The sequence below is a fragment of the Python bivittatus genome, unplaced genomic scaffold (genome assembly GCF_059951505.1).
Source record: "Python bivittatus isolate LINGU-HERP-01145 unplaced genomic scaffold, Pbiv_v1 ctg000070_np1212, whole genome shotgun sequence".
Classification (NCBI taxonomy): domain Eukaryota; kingdom Metazoa; phylum Chordata; class Lepidosauria; order Squamata; family Pythonidae; genus Python; species Python bivittatus.
This window is the reverse complement of record NW_028277034.1, coordinates 36,317,955-36,334,510: the sequence shown is the minus strand read 5'-3', so window position 1 is coordinate 36,334,510 and position 16,556 is coordinate 36,317,955.

The window sequence follows — 16,556 nt, the reverse complement described above, 5'->3', positions numbered from 1 at the left end:
TATTCATGGTGTGGATAAAATAGACAAGGTGAAGCTATCTTCCCTTCCCAGATATTAGAATCCGAGGTCACTCAATGAAATTGAATCCTGGAAGATCCAGGGGAAAAAAGGAATTTGTTTTTTTTACACAATACATTAAATTAAATAAAAATTTGGAATTCACTTCCATAAGATGTGGTGCTGGCTACCAGCTTAGAAGTGAATTCCAAAAAGGGGTTGACCAATTCATGGAATTCATGAGGATCAATTGCTATTAGCCTTGATGCCAATGTGATTGCCTCTGAGGTCAATCTGCTAGAGAGTAGAGGGCTTTCTTGTGCAGCTGATTGACCATTGTGAGAACAGACTGCTGGACTAGGTGGGTCAGGAGTCTGATCTAGCAGGGACTGCTTATGTTTTTGTTCTTAAATTATCTCAGTAATCCTAGTGAGATACCACCAAGGCATAAACTACTGATTGGTAGTCTTAAAGGTAAGAAATGGTCAAATTCTCTGGATATTCAGAAGAAAGTTGCATGCTTTTGTGATTTTATCAATGAAAGAACTCAGAGTTTCTGCTTGATAAGAACTGTCAAATCCTGCACCACTGGTGACACCGCAGTGGACAGGCTTGAAAAATAACAGAAAGAAGAAGGAACAAAGGAGGGAGGGAGGGAGGGAGGGAGGGAAGGAAGGGAGGAAGAAAAATAAGCTTTGTCTTAACCAAATTTAGTGTAAGACAGGAAGAATACATGCAACTGTAAAAACCAGTAAGATAGCAAAACATACACATTTCATTCCTTCAGTGAAAAGAGTAATCTAAACTTCAGTTACAATGTCTCAGTCTTGGGATCCCCTAGAACTTGCTACTGTAGGTCTCATGAAAATCCACCTCCCCCCCCCCTGCAAATTCCATCCCATTGCAAACATCAGAAGGGAAATTATATAGACTAGTACAAGGGTTAGTATAAAGTTGATCATGGTCTAGGGTTGTGGTGAATCAAAGAAAGACCCACCCTTCCATCTCTTCTTCTGTCCAAGCCTCCCTAACTTCTGGATTTTAAACGTAGGCCACAGGTGCATTGTTAAATGTGCATTGCCAGTCAATGAAATCTGCCCTTTGTTTAACATGATTCCAGTAATAAACACTGAAGATTAATTTTGAAAAGCTTTTAAATTTTTTGTTTTAAGTATTTTTATCTGTTAGCTTAGCTTATCATATTTATTAGATATGGCCCAAAGCAAAATGAGGAGGCTGAAAATGAACAGGCCTTTTCCAGCATTCATAATAAGCACAAAAGTGTTCTGAGTATGCACCCTGCATGTAACAGTCAAGGCTGGGAACCCTTTCCAGCTTTTGGAAGAACTACTGGAGTCTAAAGGATAACATGAAGTGCCTCATCAAGGCACATTTCACCAGCTCTAATGCACATTATGTCCTCTTCTCAACATGAAACACATCAACAAAGCAATGCAAAGGAAAACCTGCCTCAGTGAGTCCTAATGCTTAAAAATATAACAGTTTAAAACTTGGTCAATTCTGGGGAATACACTCTGTAGTTCACCCGATACTGTATTCTAGATATATTTTTTCAGTATTCATTTTCAGTCCTTAACAATATAAGAACTTAAGGAAGAGTTCTATCTTAATTTTAAAAAAACCAACTAATTTTAAAGTAGCAAATGTGTTGGTTTAAGAGCTGATTTAAGGCAATCCAGCAGCTTTGTCAAAATGTCAGGTAGATCTGCCCTCAAAGACCATCCCATTTTAGTGAAGGCTTGTTGACCTTGTTGATGTAAACCAAATGTCTGCAACTTAGTTCATTCAGGCAAAAGTTTGTGACCCTTAACCACCACATTAACATGTGTAATTGTAACTGACAGGGCAATTTCCTGGTGACTGTTGTTTGAGAGAAGCAGAGTCTGCAGCTACTAGCAATCTAAGACCTTTGACTGTCATATTAACACTTCTAATTCTAATTGACAGAGCGCTTAGGCAAATACAATCCAAAGACTGCTAGGTAGGCATTTATATTTATCATCTGATAAAGCAGAAAAACTAAGCTAAGAAAACACACATAGATACCCAAGCTATCTGAACTGCTTATTTTATATGCATATGTTCCCTTGATAGTCAGTAATTTAGAACTATTTTAACTGACACCTTATAAGTAGAGTTAATTTACACTATTTCATTCTCCAAACCAATAACTTAAAGCAAACTTTGTTACAGTCCATGACTTCTGCTTTACTCATATATCCTTCTAAAGGAGAGAGAACACTTCATTTTGTTTTTATTTTAACTGCCATTGTAGCTTTATCAGTGTTAATTGAAAACTTCCATATATGTTACCTTTTCCTGGAATTACATTTTTATTGCAATCAGCCAGTTCCAGTCATGACACAATTTTAAAAAGTGTTTAAAAAAATTGAAATGTTACACCTACATTTTCATTGCCAAGCATACATAAATACTGTTTGATTTGTCCTAGACTCAAAAGCATGATAGTGCCATGTCTTATTCCAGTTGATGAAAGATAATTTGCTTTGAAAGAAGAGAATATTGGTGAAATGTTATGGTCAGAATGTAGCATTTTTGTATCTATATAATCCTGCCTTTCACCCTACATTCATTTCTCCAGCAATTTGCAACCTCCTTGGCTTTCCAAGCTTCAGTTAAATCCCAACTGAGGAACTCAGTAAGAAACTTTTTTTATTGGTTCAGTTGAGAAGCCATAAAGTTTCTCAGAAGGTTTCAGAGCAATAGAAAGATGTGCAACTGAAAATAATATCAGTCCTAGTACCTCACATCACTTCCATCAAGAAAATAAGCTCAAAAACATAAAGAAAAAGTCAAAATAAATTCTCAAGCAGACTGACAATAAGATAGGAAAACTGAAGCTTCTTTTATAGGAGCATAAAACTTTTGAATTATTACAAAGTAGATTTTTGGCACAATATTAGAAATGAACATGGTCTCAATAATTTTAAATAGGGCTGGACTGTAATTGTCAAAGAGAATAATTTTAATCTTCAGATTCACTAGCTCAAGGCTAGTGTAAAGTGCTTGCTATATTTTGAGTTACCTGGAATGACAATGTAAATGTGACAATTTGGTAAAAGATTGCAGGGGAACAGGATAAAGAATGAAAACCCTGATTCTCAATAGATTAACTATGTTTTCTATTCATTGCTTAAGGGCCTTTAACCTAAGGTTAGGTCTAGAATATTACAAATATGTATATTACATAAAGCATAAAACAGGAATAAGTCTGTGCTTGAATTATCATCCTTTTGTTTAATTTGTTTAATGTTTTTCTGATAATTCCCCATATATTTGTATTCCATTGAGGACCTTAGCAGAGAGCCTTCCTATTGCTAATGCAAACCCAATAAAATCCTTTGTCTGTAAGAAACCAAATACTGAATAGCTTAGTGGATAAAATATCCACTTAAAATGAAACAAAATGATATCTTCTGTTCACACAAGTAACCCCAGTCATTTTAAAACAGCTGATGATTCTAGATCACAATTCATATGTATAAGAACTAAGTTCAGGTGTAAGAAAATGTGTTATTAAATAGTTGCTTCAGAAATATTTCATGCAAATAACCATATTTCGTGCTTTTTCTATTATTGTCTAGTCTCCGCATTGCTTACTCTGGAATGGATCCAAAGAATCTTGCATCTTGATGTTGGATTTGATAGTTGAACAACAGCTTTGTATGGCTTGCCTCTTTTGAAAGCAAGTTTCAACCATAGTACATAATATAACATCAATGTCTACAGTTCAAGCCACAGGAGATACTTTATTATCATTCCTGGGATATGCAACCCATTGAGCATATCCAACATTGTTCTTATTAATGGTTTTAACATACAGATTTCAAAGAAATAAAAGGTGAGTAATTGTGAGAAAATTCTTCACAAGCAGTACTTTTTCATTCAATATTCAAATGCATCTTTAATCACTTCAGACAATGATATGTTTTCCATCCCCCATCCCTTGCCCGTTATCCAATCCCCATTCTTCTGTATGCAGGTGATGCAGCTATTCTTTTGGTTTCAAAAACTGGGCCACACAGAAGCCTCAAGGGGCATTTGAGGTACTATGATAGAGTACCTCAAAGAATGCCTCTCAATAAACAAAAAGTTTAGCTTTTTCCAGAAGATGCTCTGATAATCCATCAGGCTGGCAGTTAAGGGCGGATCCATTGAGCAGGTGAAATCATTTAAATGCCTAGATATTCACCCCCAATCCTGCACATGCTGGGGTCATCCAATAAGAAAGTTATCTCTGAAAGCTCAGAAAGTATCTCTAACATTCAACAAATTTGCTGGTTGGTGGGGAAACAATTTTGTCCCTGCAGCAATTAAACTATTTAAGGCCAAGGTTCTTGGCATACTGCTACATCGATCTCAGATGTGTATTTACAAAAGCTTCTCAATCTTCGAATGAATACAAACAAGATTCTTAAAATCAATAGCACACGTTCCATATTCAACTTCTTATGCCATTACCAGATTAGAACTAGTTTGCATCTTGTTTGAGGCCTGGGCAAGATTATGGTGTCTAAGATTCTGGGTAAAACAAATAATTTGGGGAACCTCACTGGTACATCTTATTCTATATGATATATATCAATCTACTTTGCAAACACAAATCAATCAAGATCTGAGACAGTGTGGACTGTCAATACCAGTCCTACTTGCATTAGGCCTAGAAAAAAAGTCTGGTAGAATGTAAGCAGAGGTTATGGGATTTAGACATTCAGGCAGACAGAGCCAAACTTTCTCATCTCTCAGACAGACAAATTGCTGTATCCCCCTGCACATTCCCCAGTTACTTCTATAAGATTCTGTACATCCCACATAGAAGGCTCTTTTCCCTAATCTGTATAGATGGTTTCCCTACTAGGGTGGCAGGTGGTCAATATGCCAACCTTCCATATATGGAGGTGAATAAGTCTTCTTTGGGCAGCATTGTCCCAAGCCATTTGGAACTTCATAGGTCATGAATCTGACAACCACTGAACCCCTATAATGCAGTTTCCACACTCTTTTCAGAAACAGTATATTTGGACTGTATTACAGTAAGTCATCCCATATTTAATTAAATGTAAATTGTTAAACATGCATAGTTCCTTCTGGTAGATGGGCAGCTGTATAAGTTTATTCAATATATAAAATAAATATATACCAAATTTGACATTTTCAATAACGGAGATAATGAATCACCACAACAAGCTCTCCCAAAAATTACTTGGGCATCCAGGCTTAAAACAAGAACAAAAGAATTGTTTTCCATATAATATGGGTTCAACTCCAAATCCATGATTAGTCATTCTCTAACCAGGATTAGATCTGTCTCATAAAGTTTTAGATTCAGTTTGCTTATCCTCATTGTTGATTGCCATGCCAAGCAGAGATTCCAAACTTTAATGGATTTTTTGGTTGTTATAGAAAAGAATTTGGACACATAAATGCACAACCATCTATGTATTTTGTATAGATCCTGAATAATAAGGAAGGAGGAGAGGTAAAGTAAAAACTAACAGGAAGCCATTGTACAAGAACTGCCTTGGTTGGAAGGATTGGAATTATCAGAAAATAGTATGTTCAAGCCAAATCAGATACTGTTGTGATATCCAACAGAAACAAATTGCCCATGAACTATGTATTAATTATTCACCATGTGCAAAATGTCTGCAGATAAACACAGTGAAATACATCATGCCACAAAGACAGGATGTGCAGGTGATACTGGCTGTGGAGGCGATGCTGTTCATCTCATCAAGGTGCTTCATGTCATTCCAATTGCCTTATCCAATATATCCAGTGCTTCATTGAGCTACTTGCATGTATGAGATGAAGTGGCCCGAGTAATGTGAAATAAGGCCGCGTGGCAGCCATATTCTTTACAAATCAATAGGACAGTTGTTTCATGAAGAAGCTTGAAAGAGTGATTTATTCACAATGTCACTGAAGCAAAGAACCCCTTCAAAATGATTTTATTATTATATGATTGGTGTTGGAACTGAACCACATCTTATGATATTAGTGGATATGGGACTGGATCCATGGTTGAGAGACGGAGGCTCCAGAAGACCTGTGACTATTACAAAGGCCTCCATAAGGAACCTGGCTGGTGTGGGGGGATGGCGGGGGGAGCCCTAAGATTCAGCCTGGCTCAAGAGACAAGATTTGGTTTCCCCATCCATAGATGGCAGGATAACTAGTTATCAGCTTGTGCCAGGACTCATGCCAGTGTATCTATGCAGAGTTTCCCCATCTTGGCTGGGGACCCACTTATATGGCCAAGACGGGGTGGGCTGTGCATGGAATTTAACCAATAAAAATGTGATCACTATCTTCCTGTTTTCTGAAGCAAGTTATCAAGTATCTTCTTTTAAGTAACCCGTTTTGCTGCCCCCTTTTCATTTACATTTAACGTTGTAACACTGAGAATAAGTGACTAATTAATAGGTAACTTTGTAGACACTGTATGGTGTGATTTGTTACTAGAACCTATGCCAAAATACCACACATGTCTTTGAGAATAAGCATATTATCCATATTTATATGCACAGCAGCTGCTTGATTTGTTTAACAGCAATTTTGTGGCAGCACAAATGACAGTTTAGCATATAGGATTCCTAAATATTAAACAGTAAAACTGTAAGCATATCCCTTTGTTCTTTGACAGAGATCTCTGATTATATATTATCAGATATAATCAACTAGTGTAAATGAGTAACAATTAAATTTAGTTTATAGAAGAAAGGAAATGACTATAATGAAGGATTATAGAAACCATTTCTAGGGCAAGGAAGCTTCTTCCTTTCCTCCTCCTCCTCCTCCTCCTCCTCCTCCTCCTCCTCCTCCTCCTCCTCCTCCTCCTCCTTCAATGGAGTGCAATATTAGGCAGCAAGTGGCCAAGCTTTCTTGATAGTGATACTTTGATCTTCAGTGGTGGGTGGGCCCCCTGCCATCTCATGTTATGTCAGCATATTTCTTTTCTAACATTCTCCATCCCTAACATATTCTATTTCTTGAACTTAGAAATACCCACAGGTCACATATTTCTAGATTTTGATGGAGTGAGCATTTTTAATTCTTCCATTCTGCTTTTTTTTCCCTTCACTTTGACACATTCACTCTGGCTGTTCTTTTGAAGGGCAAGATATTCTTGCCAGGTGGATATTCCCAAATTCTCACAACTCTGCTCATATGGTGTTTTATCAGAATGTCTCTGAACAGTGAGAACTCATAACTCATATGAATGGGAAACAGTTGGGGGTTTGCCACACTTCATCCCACTTGATTGTTGACATTGTTAGCAGCTGCTACTGTCGATCTATCTTTTACCAACTGGGAGTACAGTATATAAAAGGGTTACAAACACAGCGCCACTCCGTCCTCCTCCTTTTGGAATTATGGACAGGGGAGAATACTTTCTGGACTTGTTGACTTGTTCATTTAAAGTCAGTCAGTGCTAACAAAATTATCATTTGAATACTTAACACATTCCTCCACTGCAGATGAAAAGCTCAATCAGCATCTGGTAGATTGGCTTTCCCCAGACCGATGCCTTCTGATATTTTGGGATCACAAATCACAAAATCCCCAGCCGTTATCTGGGATCAGCCATCAGGTTGAGGAAAGTTGCAATTTGAAGGGCCTGCATTCTCTCCTATGTTCATTTTGAGACTCTGAATTTTCAGCTATTATGGTTGATTTAAAGCTGTGCAAATGAATGACAGACTTTAATCAAGTCAAGGCAAATGCTATTGCTGATGGACAAGAAAAAAGGAAAGTCAGTATGGAACTCCAACTCTGTTGGGGTGTCCCAGAAAGGGAGTTAAGCACACGAGTGTTAGGCAAAGCTATTGCCCTGCATTTCAAAATCAATGCTCATTCAATTCTTTCAAAGAAGATCATTCCTATGAAATACTTCTAGCAGAATGTGGTGGCTTGCCTTATTTGGAGTATGTGTCCTGTCTTTTACTGTACAGTTATCTCTCCAGTGTTTTATATCTCTCCCCTTGGCTTACTGCAGTTCTATGAAATCCCCAAAAAAGTTTTTAATGTAATAGTAGCACCACTTGGGACTAGCCCTCGCTTTGATAAATTCGTAGAGACTCTTCCTTGTATTCAGCGGAATAATCTAACACATTTCCCTACAACAAATTTGGTGGACAATTTCAAAAAGCCATTGTGTCCAGCAATAAACAAAACTCTTTTCTACTTTTGCTTGCTCCAGATTCAGCGGGCTTGGAGCTAAACTTTCCTGAGGAAGCGTTTGCTTGGTTCTCATCTTACTTGAGCCCAGGAGAGAGAACGTGATGTAGCAATGATGTCATTCTGTTGAAAGACCAAAATTCCCCACACTTACCCTGAAGCTAGAGAAGAGAAGATGAGGCAAAGAGTTAAGCTGTTGGAATCCAAGCTGGATCTCAGCTTAGTACATGTTTCTGTTCTTTCCCACAGTATTAAAAAAGTAATACTAATTAAATAAATACTAATAACACTGATTCTACTAAGAGACCAGTATGATCATAACACACAACCTGAAAATCTCCCAAATTCAGCACTACACAGGTCTTGGGTGGGAGCTAGGGGTGGGCATGGAATATTCTGTGTTCTACACAGTATTCTACACATCTTTATTTCCTTAAGACCTTCTAAGAAACAAAGTTATTTCTGAATACAGACAAATGTTTTTAAAAGTTAAAGGAAAGAAAAAGGAAAAGTCATTGCTGTACCTTAGGAGAAGAAGGAAATATAGAGGGAAGAAGTGTGGGATGCACGGGGACAGGGAGACAATTGGACCAAGGCAGCGAGAACCAATGTGGAGGGTCCAGGCCTATATGTGGAAGTCTCCAGAGACATCTTGCCCAAGGCTCTCCCAGTTTCATGTTACATCTTCTATTTTTTTCCTGTGGGAGAAATACATCAATTCATTTAAAGGGGAAGGTGAAGCTGGAACATCTGATTCCAGTAATGAGGTTTAAACTGGCTGCTGTTTTCTTTTCTTATCTGGATGTTTTATAAGAACGTTGTAATCCCACAAGTATCTATCACAAGTATGCTTGCTTGTTTGTTAGATATATTTATATATGCTTATTTGCAGTTGTGTCTTGAAGCAATTTACAGTAAAAATTAATAAAATACAATACATTATAACAAACCATTCATAACTCAGGGAAGGCTTAGGGGAAGCTTCTAAAAGAGCCTTCCCATATTAGGTACTTTATAAGGATACAATAAGAAATTATTCTCTAGGTATACCACACTCATACTGTACTGCGTGACACAATGAAAAATAACTCTTTCTTAAAAAAAAAAAAACTGACTTAACCAGGAATGGAAAACAAAAATACTTGGAAAGCTTTTCTCTTCTCTCCAAAACTCCCCACTCCCAGTTTTCTTTGGATTAATTCATGTTTGCATCAGATTCTCTTTATTCACACTGAGAATACCCTAGGCCTTTCAGCAGTCCCAGTTCGGTTTGAACCCACTCAGAAAAACAATTAGCAATCAATTACATTAATTAAAAGGTTTGCCCACAGGAAAAGGCAAAGCTTTAAACAATTAGCAGGAAAAGGTTATTTTTTAAGAAACAAAGTTCTTTGGAAACAACCACCACCTGAGCGAAAATGTTTGTTTTCACAGTGCAAAGAGGCACCAGATTTTCTGTCAGCTCCTAACCTATTTCAGATGTTGGCAAATGACACATTAGAGCTTCTCTTGCCCAAAAGCTCTTTGCTACAAAGCACTGTAATATAAAGCACAATTATCTAATGGCTGAACTATGCCAATTAAAATATGATATTCAAAAACGTCAAGCAGCTACAGCTGCTCTTGACTTCACTAAGAGAGTTAGAAGTTTGACGCCTCTGAAACACAGAACATTGCAGATTTTCATGAGATCTGAACTGGATTAGGGAGTTGAAAACAAAAATATAAACCTTATTCCTTGAAATCCTGAAACACAACTGCAAAACAATCAAGCTGTTTTAACAAATCTGCCTAAAACAAGTAAGAAGATGATAATTCCTTGGCAACACTTGAGCAAAATTATTCCTCTGTCATATAGTAACTTTTACTTTCTCTGAAAATTATTCTTTTTTGTTTTCAGTATTTATGTTCCCAGTATTATGAGAAACTTGTCTTCTACTTTTTTGTAAATGTTAGTTTATTGTTACCAAGGTTTATTTTGGTCATGTTTTTGGAGTAAGTGAGCAGTGAGATGGCTTGCTTGCTTGCCTAATTCTTACACACAGCTTGATCACTTTGCTGCCTTCCTGGATGCCTATCTTCCAGATATGAAAAAGCACCACAGAAGTTCCCACATGATATCTTTCCTTGGGTTTATTTAAAGCACAGGAAGCCATGGGAGCTGCAGGCCCATGGAGTCTGAGATGAATGCACAACAAGAGACAGGATTCTCTCCCACACATTCATTCCTTGACCAGGACTAAAAAAAATAAAAGAACCCCACTGTTTACCAGATGAAAGTTTCATTGATAATTTCTTCATTAAAACAATGTTGAAAGCAATTTATTTTCAATCTGATTGAATGACAATGAGTGATAGAGATGATAGATAGATAGAGCACAACACAGGTTTCAACATAAGTTTCATGAGATTGACCAAAGGTAAAACAAGCAAAACTGTAGATAGCAACATACACAGAGTATAATTGTGTAAGAACTCTAGATTTACAACCTGATGGCCCAGTGGGTTATCATTATATAGAAATCAAGCTTTGGAGTATAGTAAAGCTAGATTTCTATATATGGTAACACATTAGCCTTCTTCAGTCATTTACATGAACATGTGAAGGCCTTCAAAATGGCTAGAGAATGTGGGATGCAAGCTAGCCTTGTCCTTTTTTCTCCCCAACTCCTATGCATTCAGCCAGGAGGTGTAAAGGACAGTTGTACTTGAGCATGCTTGATTGCAAGTACTGTTGTCCATATGAACTGAGATTAGGGTTTTGGATAGTGCTGAGAACTGCACTCTTATTCAAGCCCAATTAATTATACTTCTCCTTGAAGTCATGCTCCATTTGAAGTCAGTTTGAAGCCCTCCAGATATTCAAATGTACACTTGAAGAGGTCTAGTTTCTAATACAAAAGTTACTGTGGATGGCACTCAATATAGAAAGTGAAATAGTTCCAATACAATTCTACAAGACTATAATTCTATCAGTCTATATTCTAAATACAATTTTGAGAATTAGACTCCTAACAAATGGTCCAAACTCTACTAACTTCTTACATAATTAAAAATTTAATTGTAAACTTATCAATACTATAACAGATACTAGTGCCTGATATTAGGTTTACTCAAATAATAATAATAATAATAATAATAATAATAATAATTATTATTATTATTATTATTATTATTATTATTTGCCTTTACTCCTGCTGACTGTCTGGACAAATCCCTGCAGTTTTCTTGGCAAGATTTCCAAAGTGGTTTGCCATTGTTTGCTTCCTAAGGCTGAAAGAGAGTGACTGGCCCAAGTTCAGCCAGCTGCCTTTGTGCATAAGATGGGACTAGAACTCATGGTCCCCCCGCTTTTAGCCTTGTGCCTAAACCACTAGACCAAACTGGCTCTCTAGGTTTACTCAAACATTGCCCAGATTTATGCCATATTTTTAAAATATATGCTTGGTTTTTACTCTTTCCTCAATAATTAAGCTGCTTTTCATGTGAAACTTTTTGGGAGGTGGAAAATTTAGACATGGTTTGGAATTTGATTACTTAAGTTCTGTTGTCATTAGGATTTGAACATGTTTATATAAAATCCAGCAGTTTTGCAAATTTTAAATTTGACAGTAATTTTAAAAAGCCAAGTAGTTTCTAAAGCCTCAATAAATTTTTGGATGTTAAACTAACCATGTGGTTCCCTCCTGTTATAGATCAATTATAGTAAAAATAAGTTGACAATATATCTAATAGATGCTCATTAAGATTGTGATATGAATCCTAAGTACTTGCAAAATTGCATGGAACTGATTTTTAGAGCAACATAAGCCTTTAAAATTTGGACTTCTCACTTCAAAGCATCCATCTTCAATTTTCGTATTATAAATCAATGGGACTGAAAATACGTTGGATAGTACTTAAGTATTAAAATAGAGTACAATGCATGAACATTGATTTTTTTCCTTCACATTTCATTGAAATAAATAGAAGCTTTGTGACTGTTTACGTCATTCCTTCAATCAGTTTTGCAGAAGACCAGTTCCCCCAGTAGCTAATAGACTTAATTTCAAATAGCCTATTTCAACAATAAGAAAATACAGTAGAACAATGATCAATGAATGTTGTACGTGTATAGAGGCAGTTTGAACAGGCCTTAGAGGTTGAGAAACACAGGCATGCTGCCAAGCTTTATGCAGGGAAACATTTAACACCTTGATAACTCAACTAAATCTGAAAGGAATTACACGGGGCAAAGAAAAGGCACTTCTGTAGCCAGAGGGAAATTGGGAATTCCCTGTCACTAATATCAAAGCTGGATTGCCTGCAAAATAAAAGTATACACCTATGTATATTTTTATATTTTTTATGGATTATGGCCACAATTTCATTTCTAAAGCAGTATTTTGCCAAATGGCTTTCATAATGATTTACATAAAATACTGAGAGAGAGAGAAAGAGAGCTCAGAGAAAAGGCAAAAGGAAAATATATTGAAGAAAGCAACAGGTTTATATGCTACAAGGTCTGTTCACTTTCCTTTCCATACCCAGAGTATTTGTTTAGCTTTACTCCTCCAAATGCATAAACTATTATTAAATAAACCTTAGTCACTTGTTTTATTGCAATTAATAAGCAAGAGGGCAGGGAGAAGAGCAACTCCAAGGAAAGACAACCGTGGGAAATTGAATCTAGTAGAGGCTTTGGTTTAATGGATAAGGTGCTCGATTAGAAGCCAGGAGACTGTGAGTTCTAGTTCTGCCTTAGGTACAAAAGCCAGCTTGGTGACTTTGGGCAGTCACTCTCTCTCAGCCCTAGGAAGAAGGTACTGGCAAGCCACTACCAAAAACTGTAGGGACTTGTCCTTTTAGTCCCTAGGAGTCAGGGTAGACTCAGTGGACCATAACAAGAACAAAATGTTCTATCAGCAGAATGGCAATAGACGCCATATTCAATGGCTACTTTAATAATCTGGAGCCTTTTACCACTTCCAAATCTATTATGAAAGAAAAACTCCAGCCCACAGTAGATGTTCAAGACCAGTAGGGTGCATGGATCAGGGTATTAACCAACAATTGTCTGTTCTACTAACAAAAAATAATCAATAAATTAATTGATAAATCAATGGCTTGAAGAACATTTCATCAGTGGAATGACGCTAGGATAACTTGATTTGATTTTATTAAATTTAATATCCAAATTGATCATAAATGATGGCTGGATCAAGATAAAACTGATCTTGCTGTTTTGAAATAATCTGTTTTGATTGAGACTGCATACAAACCAAGGCAGATTGATAGATTTCAAATGTTACAAATTTAGCAATGTCCCATCATTGTTGTTGTTGTTTAGTCGTTAAGTCATGTCCGACTCTTCATGACCCCATGAACCATATTGCGCCAGGCCTTCCTGTCCTTCACTGCCTCCCTGAGTTTGCTCAGTTTCATGCTCATTGCTTCAGTGATGCTATCTAACCATCTCATCCTCTGCCGTCCTCTTCTCCTTTTGCCTTCAATCTTTCCCAGCATCAGGGTCTTCTCCAAAGAGATCTCTCTTCGCAGTCCCATCATTAGGAATGAGCTATTAGGTCTCAAAAGAAGTTAAAAAAACAGAAGAAGCAACGATTTATACAAATTAAGTGGAACAGACGTTCTAAAGCTACAAGGGCCCAGAGTGCCACAAATTTTGGAAGTTAATTGAGAGTTCCACAAATAATAGGATGGTCTGACCAGAAATTAAGATTTCATCTGAAAGATGGGAATTGTTTTACAGCAAGCTATATAGGTCCTTCCCTACCAACATTTTGCTTCCACTTACATCTTTCAACAGTATTTCCACCTGGCCACTAGTCTCTGGAAACTGTTAAATTAATCAACTAAAATGGGAAAATTCTTTATAGTATGATTTCCCCTAAATTGCTGAAAAGCAATGTTAATTGGTAGATTCCCCCACTCCACTTTGCACATAGCAAGAAGACTTTCCAAATTCCTAAAGACTGGGTTGTTTTTATTTCTTGACTTTCTTTTTTTAAGAAAGTCAACAGGACATATCCTTCCCATAGTCACTCAGTCTTCTAAGTGTTTCTTGTAAACTACACACATGCTTTCATTTTATTAAACTTCTGATTGGCTAGAGCAGGAGGGATTCTAATCAATGAATGACTTGATTTTAGGGAGGATGGGTCAATTGTGGAACCATGCGCTGTCAGGCCTAGCCCAAGGAACTCCAAGAGACAATGCCAATTCAGTCCAGCTATGTTTATTAGCTACAACCTCTAGCAAGAATCTTCCCAGACTAAAACCCCAGTTCCCAAAGTCCTCCAGCCACAACAATGTGAATTCCTCAGGGAGGTGCCAGTCTTATCCTCTAGTTCCTCTCACGCGGTTCTGGTGAGCTAAGAAAATGTTTATCTCCCTGAGCTTGGCCTTCATAATTCCATTCCACCACACTATCTCACATTTCTTAGTAGAAAAATGCCTGCATGCATGGACATAGACACATGCGCTTTACATTTCATTTTTATTTATTAAAAATCAACTAGTGATTCCATCCCCAAAGAAAAACTACATTCATTCATAAATTACTACATTCATTCATCAGTTGGAGGTACTTTTCCTTAAGATGTTGCATGAAAATACAGTTACACAAGTTGGATGCATTAGTGGCATCCATCTTTTTGTTGATATTCCAATTCAGAAAAGAGTGAAACAGGGCTGTGTCCTGCCTCCCTTCCCTTTCATATTTATGTAAATACAATTATCCCCACTGTAACTAAAGCAGAAGTCTACTTTTCTAAGTTCATCAATTGACAGTTATCTTGCCTTAAAAGAATCTTTGAGCCATAGCAGACTATTGTAGTGATAAACTACTCAAAGCCAAAATCTTTTTTTTCTACCAAAGATATTTGGAAGCCATAAACATCAATGGCAGGTAAGCAATAACAGTATAGATCAGCTTTCATTCTACAAATTTCTCAGCACTGTATTTCAGTCTTCTGGAATCTGGTATGAGCAAATTAAATCTTTTTCTGATAAGACATCCAATAATGCTAAGGCCATATGGCTTTTTCACATCAAAAAGGCAAGTATTTACCTGCTCCCTAAAACTCTTTAAAGCTAAGCCATCTCCCTGATGTTAGATGGCTTTCAGATGCTTATAACAACTTAAAGCCCTTAAGTACTATCCAGTTCAGATTCCTAAGTTGCTCTTTCAGGTCCCTTGCCACATGTTAAATGCTGCAACCTGTTTAGAAACTGGGATGAAGGATCCATATATTTTGGTTCTACCTTTTGGTTTAGCTTCAACTTTCCAGTGATTCCGTGGCCAAGATAACCCTTTTTCACCTTCTTTCCTTTTCCTTTTCTGGAAAAAAACAGAATCTGGAATGAATGATGCCAGCGTGGCTTTGTTGGCTGTGGGGACCTCATGGCTCTTCTAAACAACAGCAGAGTGGGGCCATCCCCATATCTTCTGGGGAACTTATGTATAGAGTCTTTTTATATAGTATGATTTTTTTTAGCTAATTTAATGTGGATATTTATAGTTTTTACTGTTTTTGATGTTCAATTTTAATTGTGAGCCTCCCAGAGTCACCTTCTGGGGGAGATGGGTGACATATAAATTTAATAAACAAACAAACAAATAAATAAACCTTGTTCCAGACAGCAGGTACTGGTACAGAGAAGGTGCACTTTTGGGGTTCTGAGAGATGACATTGTTTAATCAAAGGAATCCAAAGCATGCCAACCCTGCAGGATTAAATCAGCCAGACAGATGTTATAGACGACAGATGTTTTCTCAAGTAACAAGGCCCTATACCATGATTTTGTCTTAATTTTGTCTTAATTCCTGGGTTTTATACCTATGTAAAACCTTTTATGCTTTTTATGTTGTTTTATGCTCTTTTGTCACATGATTGGTCACCACAATAAAGAGTGTGTGTGTGTGTGTGTGGTGTGTGTGCGTGTGTGTATTTTCAAATAGCTGTACATAAAGAAGACTGGAAAACCAATGAATTTGCACTCGGATCTTTTGAATGATCTGTAAACATTGTAGGTACATATATTAGGGTATCTTTGTCAGATTTTGCATTCCATTTCTGCATCCACCTGCAAATTTTAAACCATCTCCCGCTAAATTAGCATTATTTTGGCACCTTAAAGACCAATTAAACATTATAATATAACATTTTGTAGCCAAGAAAATTACATCATAATACCTGATTTCTTAAGGTGCCAAAATATTTTTTTTATTTTGTATTGTTTTGATGCTACAGACTAACATGGCTACTATTCTGAAAATTATTTAAGAATATAAGAAAAAATCATAAAAATGTAAAATGAGCTAAAATCCATAAATT